Source organism: Eptatretus burgeri, chromosome 8, assembly GCF_056783735.1.
Source record: "Eptatretus burgeri isolate ZD-2024b chromosome 8, Ebu_testis_v1, whole genome shotgun sequence".
Lineage (NCBI taxonomy): Eukaryota > Metazoa > Chordata > Myxini > Myxiniformes > Myxinidae > Eptatretus > Eptatretus burgeri.
The window spans coordinates 69,928,659-69,937,995 of NC_140968.1; the positions used below are offsets into that span (position 1 = coordinate 69,928,659).

At 48.1% G+C, this 9,337-nt stretch overlaps 1 long non-coding RNA gene across 1 annotated transcript; it reads left to right on the forward strand.

Moving 5' to 3' along the window:
* The first annotated feature begins 7,669 nt into the window (after positions 1–7,669).
* LOC147021987 (uncharacterized) lies at positions 7,670–8,677 on the forward strand. The gene is made up of 3 exons (XR_015060616.1): positions 7,670–8,043; positions 8,135–8,322; positions 8,500–8,677. It is a non-coding gene; the product is annotated as an uncharacterized LOC147021987 (long non-coding RNA).
* The last annotated feature ends 660 nt before the right edge of the window (positions 8,678–9,337 follow it).

Below are 9,337 nucleotides of genomic sequence, written 5' to 3' on the forward strand. Positions count from 1 at the left end.
TATCCTCCAGAATGGCTGGACAGATCGAGGAAAAACTTCACACACATGTTCCCCAAGTCATGGGAGGATACCAGAGTGTTCACAAATAAATCATAGGTCACATGGTTTGGCAGCAAAGGTAAAATTGTCTCTTCAGCATCGGTCACATGGTCTGGCAGTGATGAATGGTTGAAGAATAAACCTTTAAAAATTCTCATCTCCAGAACGGCTGAACACATCGAGGGGGAAACTTCACACACTTTCCTCAAGCCATGAGGACACCAGGGTGTTCACAAATAAATAATCGGTCACATGGTCATGCAGCATAGGTAAAATGGTCTCTTCAGCATAGGTCACATGGTCTGGCAGCGATGATTGGTTGAAGAATAAACCTTTAAAAATTCTCATCTCCAGAACGGCTGAAAAGATCGAGGGGAATGTCACACGTTCCCCAAGCCACGGGAATAAAGGATGTTCACGAATAAATCATAGGTCACATGGTTTGGCAGCAAAGGTCACATGGTCTGGCAGCCTCCGTCACATTGTCAACATTGGTGACATGGTCTAGTAGCAGAGATCACATGGTCCGGCAGCTATGATTGTTTGAAGAATAAATCTTCAAAAATCGTCTTGTCCAGAAAGGCTGTACAGATCGAGGGGAAACTTCACACACATGTTCCCCAAGCCTTGGAGGATACCACAATGTTCACAAATAAATCACAGGTCACATGGTCCTGCAGTATCCATCACATGGTCTTGGCAGCATTGGTCACATGGTCTGGCAGCTGTGATTGTTTGAAGAATTAACCATTAAAAATCTTCTCAAGAACGGCTGGACAGATCAAGGGGAAACTTCACACACACATTCCACAAGCCATGGGGATTAAGGGGGTTCACAAATAAATCATTGGTCACATGCAGAGGTGGATTAAGATTTTTGGGGCCTTGGGCACAAAAAATATTTAGGCCCAAAGAGGCCCCAAAAAATTGGTTAATTCTTTTTTTTGCACTCATTTAGCCAATGCCCTATGTTGCTTTCGACTTGACTCCAAAAAATCCAGAGGGATCCCCATGTTTTATTGCCTTTTTACCCCCTTGTAAAAAATCCTATTGTTATGGCTGTGGAAATTCGCAAACCACCATTCAGGACCCGTAGGTGAGATATCTCTAAGTACATGTGTAGTTACCCAAACCCGTTGTATAGAGGGAATTTATGTGATTCATCCGGGCTGCGACGCTTTGAGTTGGGCATTTTTTTCTGTTCTATCTTTATTTTGAGCCAACCATGTCTCAACCGCCATCACACAACTACCACGCCACTGCCTCCATCTATGCTCCCACATCATCGCACCACCGCCATTCCCAAACGGCACCATAACCATCAAACCACCACCGAAAACCCTCCACCACCTTCACAACTCTCCTTTTACGGAAATTCCCGCACCACATGTGAACACTGAACGTCGGGCTGTCTCGGGCCCGTTCGGCATTTTGGGCCGAGCACACCGAGCCGCGAGCGCAAATAGCGGCCTTTCCGAGGGAAAAGTCGGATCAAAAACGCTACACGCCCACTTTTCTTCCGTCCAATTAGCGAGCGCGGGGAAGCTTGGCCCCGCCTCCAGGCGTGTGTGTGTGAAGTCGAGAAATGCAAATTCTAGGATCAGGAGAGGTTCACGCCCCCTGTTTCCTCCGACCAATGGGCGAGCGTGGCTCTGCCCCCGAGGTCATTCTGATCCGAATATTTGCATACTGGCTTCTCCTGCCGCCTATAAAACGGCGCGCGCAAGGCGAATCGAGGTGATCGGGTGAGGAGAGTGTGGAACGGACAAGAGTTGCAAAGTCGGTCGGGGGAGGAGAGTGCGGAAATGAGAAGAGTTGCGGGAAGAGGCAAAGGAGCTCGGGTCCAAGGCGAGATGGACGGCGGTCGGCGATGAGGTTACGGTGTGGGGAATCGCTCGTCTCGTCGTGGGACCCAAGCCAGCCAGCCATTCTCCTCTCCCAGGGCATCAACAATTCCCCCTTTCCCCCCACGCTGAGATAGTGCAAAAGGGGGCCCCGTTCCCACCCCACTCCAAACGTCGTGCCAACGAAACCCGCCAAGGAGCACAGAGTCGGGGCACAGTCGCGTGGCCACATTTGCGGCTCGCCCGCCAACGCGTCACGAGGACGCGGGTAGGACCCTCCCGGTCTCGCGGACCTGGCCGCTCCTCCAGGTCACGCGCACATTTGGCCTACAGGCCTGTCTGCCCCCTTGTCTATGAGAGGTGGCTTCTTTTCTTTGCTTTTGTGTAAATGTGTGTTGGCGCCGTCTGTGAAGTTGAACTGTATAAGTGTTGCCGTGTGTGCGCGTCGTCGGTATTAACTCTGCGTCATTGTTGCTTTTATTGTTTTGGTTGCGATATGTCCATTTTGACTGTATGGCTGTAGATACGTGCTTTCCTTGTGCCGGGAAATAAATGTGCATTGTGTGAACTGTTTTCCCGTTTCCCTTTGTCTTTTCTCTATTGACCCTCCATCTTGCTTCACGTAAAGGGTTCGTAGTGGGTGCAACATCCCGGTAAATAATCTGAACCGTCGAGGTCGACGATAACACCGCTCGGTTATCCCGATAGTACGGAACAGGCCGCCCAAGCGGCTCGTGTCAGGAGTCGACCTGTGGCGAGGTACGATCACCCGGTTGACCATCCGCGTGGGTACTTAGGTCGGTCGAGTTTGGCGAACAACCCTATCTTACGCAGGTGGCCGATTGGCACGATTGTGGTGAGGCCGAAAGGCTCACCCGTGACTGGCTCCGGGCGATAGTTCCCGGAGGGTCACGACTGAATTGTCCGTCCGGTGGGCGATGTGCCGCGATCTGAGTTACGTGGCCGTCCACACGCCGGCGGGCGCGAATTCGCAACACTGGTGTCAGGTCGTGGGAAACGAACTCATCCCCCTCCTCGCAACACTGGCGTCCGGGAGTGGGATTCGAATCCCTCCCGCCTCCAAGCTAAATTCACGGGGAATCGGTTCAGGGGTGAGAGGAGCGACCCCCGATTCCCTCCAAATTACGAGCGATTTAAATTAACCCTTTACGAGGAGTCTCAAGGCGAGCGGGAGCCGGGGGTATTAGAAATGGATGTAGAATGTGTAGAATCCATGGCCCAGGATGGAGACCCCGAGCAGAAAATGTTGGTTGTGCAGGAACAAGAACCCCCCCAACTGAACCCAGAGCTCGAAATGGGCGCAGTGACTGGGGTGGCGGACGAACGCCCCCGACGTGCGAATTCGCCCACGGATTGGACGATGGAAATGTTTGAGGCATTGATGAACAAGATGGATATGAATATGCAACAAATGAACGAAAAATGGATGGAAATACGCAACACATGAACGAAATAAAAACAAATGCGTGCAGGATGAATAATCAAATGATTTACATTTTTTTACATACAGCGATGAATAATTTACAATAATCAAACGAATTTACAACAGGTGAAGAACGGAATGGAAAACAAAATGGAAGAAATGCGGGGTGAGATGCAGCCAATAGGCCGAAGCCTGCAGGCAGCATAATGGCAATTGCGGGGAGCGAAACGCGAGCAGTGAAGCTCAAAATGGCGGCGCCAGGTGTGGGAGCGAACGAGCTGGGAGGGAGTGCAACGGTTGTCAGGCCCGCAAGGGAGGCGGGTGAGGGCAAATTAATTCGGGGGACGTGTTGGGCGAGAAACGTGAAGGTGACGTGACGGTGACCGAGAGGGAAAAACTAAATGGGGTGACCGAAACGTGTGAGACGAGACACGAGGTGATGACGGAAAGAAGAAAAGAAATAATAGTGGAGACAAGGGAGGTGATGGGTGAAGAGGTGACTGAGTTGGCAGGGACGCGGGAGATAGAGGGTGAATTGGACGGGATTGAAGACGAGCACACAAACACAGAGGTAGTGGAGGACGACGAGGGTGAGCTGGCGGACTGTTTGGGGACCCGGTGCAGGCAGCTGGATAGCCTCCTCCAGGAACGAGGGGAGGGAATATGCCCCCTTGAGGCAACTCACGGCCAAGCGGGTTCGGTCGTGCTTCGCGAGTTCGAGGGGACGGGTGCTGTGGACAGGTGCACATGCAGCTTGGGGGGTATAGAGGTCCCAGAACACCTTGTGGTGGCACTAATCCCCAGTGTGGTTGTCCCGGTGTGTGTGGTGCAAGGTGTGAGTGCGCCCCCGTGTGTGGAAGCGACCCCGTGTGTGAGTGGTATATCAGCTCTGCACTGGGCTGTGCTATGAGAGGGTGTAGGGCACCCCGGAATCATGGCGAAACCCAATCCATATCCCTGTTGTAAGAGGCGACCAGGGTTGCGTCAGGAAGGGCATCCGGCGTAAAACCTGTGCCAAATCAGTATGCGAATCATAACGGATGATCTGCTGTCTCGACCCCAAACGAGAACAGCCAAAAGATGAGCAAATATATCTGTATATATATATATATATATATATATATTATATATATATATATATATATATATATATATATATATATTATATATATATATATATATATATATATATATATTTGTTTATAATATATGTGTATAATATATAACAAGCGGGAAGGCGACATGGCTGCTCGCTCGAGATGGAAAGCTGGGTGACGCGACTAGCCGATATTCATGTACATGCTATCAATCAATTTAGCACAATAAATATGATTATCACAGCCCTCTTCATTTGCACCCAGAAACACGCCTTCTGAAATTTCAGGCATGTTTCCAAAGAGACTCTAACAAATGGCAGCCCTCGTAATTCCATTCATCTATTCGCTGAACATTTTATTTTTTGATATGATGCTGTATTCTCCTTGGGCACAAAAAAACAGGTCCCTCGGAGGTCCAGTTTCGGAGGTCTCGATTTTATTGTACCGTCCACAATAAGTGTACGATGTACGATAAAGTATTTTAGCTGTTGCTAAGCAACGGAGGTGTGCACAGCAACCATTCATTTTTGTGTACATGCCAGCCACATTGTACACATTTCACCCAAATTTCATCAAAATCAGACTCTTTCTCTTGCAGATATTCGCAATTCACCGTTTCTGAAATGTTTGACATGGACTCGCCCAAAACCTATCTCCTCCTACAAATAGTTTTTGTTCGGGCTGCAAATTGGCATGAAGGGAGCGAGATAGATTGCGCACAGAAATCTAAGCTTCGATTTTTAGATTTTTTTTTGATTTTTTTTCGATTTTTTTTGACCACTTTGAAGGGCCGTTTCGATGCCGTTGCTCGGGCCCGTGGTCCTATATTCGAAAGCACAAGATTCCCAGAAATACTGATCTGACCAACCAAATTTCATTGGAATCGGTTGAGTGGTTTAGCCCGGAGGCAGGACCAAAGTTTCGCGGACAGACAGACAGATGGAAATGTCCACAATCAGGGTGCTCTCAGAGCAGCCAAGATGTAATATATGTATATAATATATATTGTTACGAATTTCGGTCTGCCCGGTGTGTGATCGGCCACGTAACTCAAATTGCGACCGCGTCGCCCACCGGAACGGACAATTCAGTCGTGACCCTCCTTGGAACTACCGCCAGGAGCAAGTCACGGGTGGGTCTTTCGACCACGCCACAATCGTGACAATTGGCCACCCGCACAGGATGGGGTTGTTTGCCAAACTCGACCTCCCTAAGTACTTGTGCGAGTGGTTAACCGGGCGATCGTACCTCGCCGCTGGCCGGCCGAGGACACGAACCTCTTAAGCGGAACATTCCGTGCTTCAGTTATAACCGAGCGGTGTTAGCGCCGGCCCCGACGGACGTGATTATTTACCGGGTGCTTACACCCCTCTACCAATTCCTTCCGTAATGCAAGATGGAACTTTCAAACAAGGGAAAGGACGCAACGAAACGGGGAATAGTTCAACAAGCACATTTATTGCACACTCAGACAAGCACGTATTTTACAACCATACAGTAATTCAGGCACGTATACAGTGAAAGCAAGCAAAGGCAGAGTTACAACCGAATAAAGTCTTTATTTCACACGCACACTTCGACAATTCTACTTATAAGACGGCGCCACCACTTGCATTTACACAAAAGCAAAGGAAAAAGCCACCCTCAAAGGCAAGGGTGGCAGACAGGTTCGTGGACCAAATGCGCGTGGAACCTGGATGAGCGGCCAGGTACACGAGACCGAAGGGTCTTACCCGCGCCCTCGTGGCGCGATGGTGGGCAAGCCGCGATGTCAGCGTTGCTGCGCCTGGCTTCGTGCCCCTGGCGTGGCCGGTGAGCTCTCTCCTTCGATTGGCCCCCCTGTCTGCCTTTCCCGTCTGCTTCGTGCCCCGTCCGGTACTCCGACTCCAGACTGCGACTCTCCAGACCCGACTTGACTGCCGACTCACTGCTCTGCCGACAAACACTGCGACTGCCACACTCTGCCGACACTGCACTCGACTTGACTGCCGCTCTCCAGACCCGACTTGACTGCCGACGCTCTTCTGCCGACAGACACTGCTACTATGCCACACTCTGCCACTCCCCTGCTCCCACTTGACTGCCTCGAGCTGCGCCGTGCTCGCGCGAAAACAGGCCGGGGGAGGAACGCATATGCAACTTTGTGGATCACAGCGGGTTCGGAGGCGGGGTTACACTACCTGATGCTCAGCCATTGGATGGAAGAAAAGTGGGCGTGAATCATTCCTGATCCGCTTTTCGAGGCGAAAGGAACCCATTTACAACCCATGGCCCGACGTTTGGTAGAAAGGCGAAGGTGGTGGGAGTTTGCTGTGGTGGTTTGGGAAGGGTGTTGGTGGTGGCGATTTAGTTGCTGGCGGGCGTCGTTTGAGAATGGCGATGAAGCGATGTTTGCGGGGTGGAGTTGTGCAGGTAAAGAGGCGAAGGTAGTGGTGTTTGAGTTGCAGTTGTTTGGAAATGATGTTGGTCGTGGCGATTTGGTTGTTGGGAGATGACTGGTCCAAAATAATGACAGAAAAAAGAAAAACGGCTCACTAAAAGGATCGCAGCCCGGTGAACACGGAAATGCCCTCTAAACAACGGTGGGGAAATCTAACTACACAATTACTTATCGTCATCACTGATCTCAGGTCCTTCATGGTGGTCTGCAAATTTCCACAGCCGGAACAATATATATATATATAGAAATATATATATATATATATATATATATATATATATATATATATATATATATATATATATATACAGTATATATACATATATATATATATATATACATATATATATATATATATATGCATATACATATACATATACATATACATATACATATATATATATATATATATATATATATATATATATATGTATGTCTCGGATAAATGGGGCTTCTGAGGCAACCATGCAAGTGAATGGGGAAAATGGGGAAACTCTCTGAATTAACCCTGGAAAACCCAAAACATGAGACTCATTCCTCCCCCTCCCACACAAATTAATAGGGGAAGCTCTCTGACCCGAGGCTCATTCGGTTAAAACAGGAGAATGATTTTCTCCCCCTCCCATACAAGCTCATGTTAAATTGCGTCTCAAGACCCAAAAACACACAAAAAAAAACAAAAAAAAACCATTATATATATATATATAAAACCCAAACCCCCGAACCCAATCCCCGCCCCCTCTGACTCTCAGCCCATGGGGTCAAAAGAGGAGGCTGATCTCTGCCCCATTGAGCACATGTTAAACTGAGACTGACTGATTTCCTTTTCTATTTTCATTCCACTCAGTCAAGTGAGTGTATTCACATAATCAGAGACATCACCATTTTTTGATCACCACTGACTGTGTTCACTTTGTCTCTTCAAGCACGAAAGAAAAAGCTATTCCCCATTCGGTTTCTTAAAATGCAGAAGTGTTTTTTTCAGAGTACACTCGTGTTGCCTCAAGTCATTTCCCGTGCAGAATACGCCCTGGAAATACCATTGTTTTGTAATCTCCCATGACCTTATTACTCACGGTTCATATAAACCCAAGCTTTGTGTCCATGTTTCATTCAGGGAATGGAGCATTCAGATTCTTACGAGAACCTTGCGGATCATTCGGTTTCACCAGATGACAGGTGAGATTCTCAACCCAATTTATTATTTATTGTTTAAAACAGAATTAAATCACTGTATGACCAATAATTATTGTATGTGTTTTTCTCACAGTTTGTACCCAATAACAACGTTGTTGATCACAGCTGTGGAGAACAAATTATTTGACGATCACGAGGAATGGATACAGATGAACGATTTTATTCAAGAGATTTATTCCTTCAGGAATGAACGAAACGATATTATTTTGAATGGAAAGAATTACTCTTGCGCCCTGTAATCTTGAAAGACCTGACTTCAAGGTGAGAAACATACACGTGTATGTGTGTATCGATATCTCTATCTGTCTGTCTGTCTGTATATCTATCCATTTCTCTCTCTGTCTATCTGTCTCTCTATGCTTGTCTTGTCTGCCTCTCTGTACCTCTGTTTTGATATCTCCCTTGAGTTTTGACTCGTTATTTATTTTTATTTTTCAGTTTAAACCCCTGTCTGGATGAACCAAGAATCAAGTCAATCGTCTGCAGGAATCTGACATGAAACAAGACATCCGGCGAAGATTGCTTGGAAATATTATCTATTTTATAACTGAATATTCAATATTTTCAATATTGATGAATTATAATTGCTTTGCTTTAAATTATTTAATTTTTAATTGCAAGAAAAGAATAAAGTAGATGTAAAGGAGGGGGGGGTAGATGCGCTCCACCGATGACCCATCACCCCCTCATCCCACCCCCTCCCTTCCCCGTTTTTGTGTGGGGAAGGGTGGGGGGTGGGATGAGGGTGGTGGTGGGTCAAAGGTGGAGGCGCGTAGGGGGATGGGGTGGGTGGAGCTTGTGTGGGCGGGGCTTGTGTGGGTGGAGCTTGTGTGGATGGGTGGAGCAAATTTTTTTTGTAAAATAAACATGTGTGGAACTAATTCACTAATCACTAATTATGTGAAGATGATGAATGTGGTGTTTGTGGGTGGAGCTTGTGTGGGGTGGGGTTTGTGTGTGTGGGGTGGGGTTTTTGTGTGGATGGAAGGGGCTTCTGTGGGGCGGGGTTTGTGAGGGTGGGGCTTGTGTGAGCGGGGCTTGTGTGGATGAGGCTTGTGTGGGCGGGGCTTCTGTGGGCGGGGTTTCTGTTGGCGGGTCTTCTCTGGGTGGGGCTTGTGTGGGGTGGGGTTTATGTGGATGAGTGGATGTGTGGGCGGAGCTTGTGTGGAGGCTCAGCTGGTGGCTGATCATGGACATGGTTGACGTCGGCTGCAGGCTCAGCGAGTTGCTGATCACAAACTGCATCGTCACCAGAATTGGATGATTCAGAACCTGC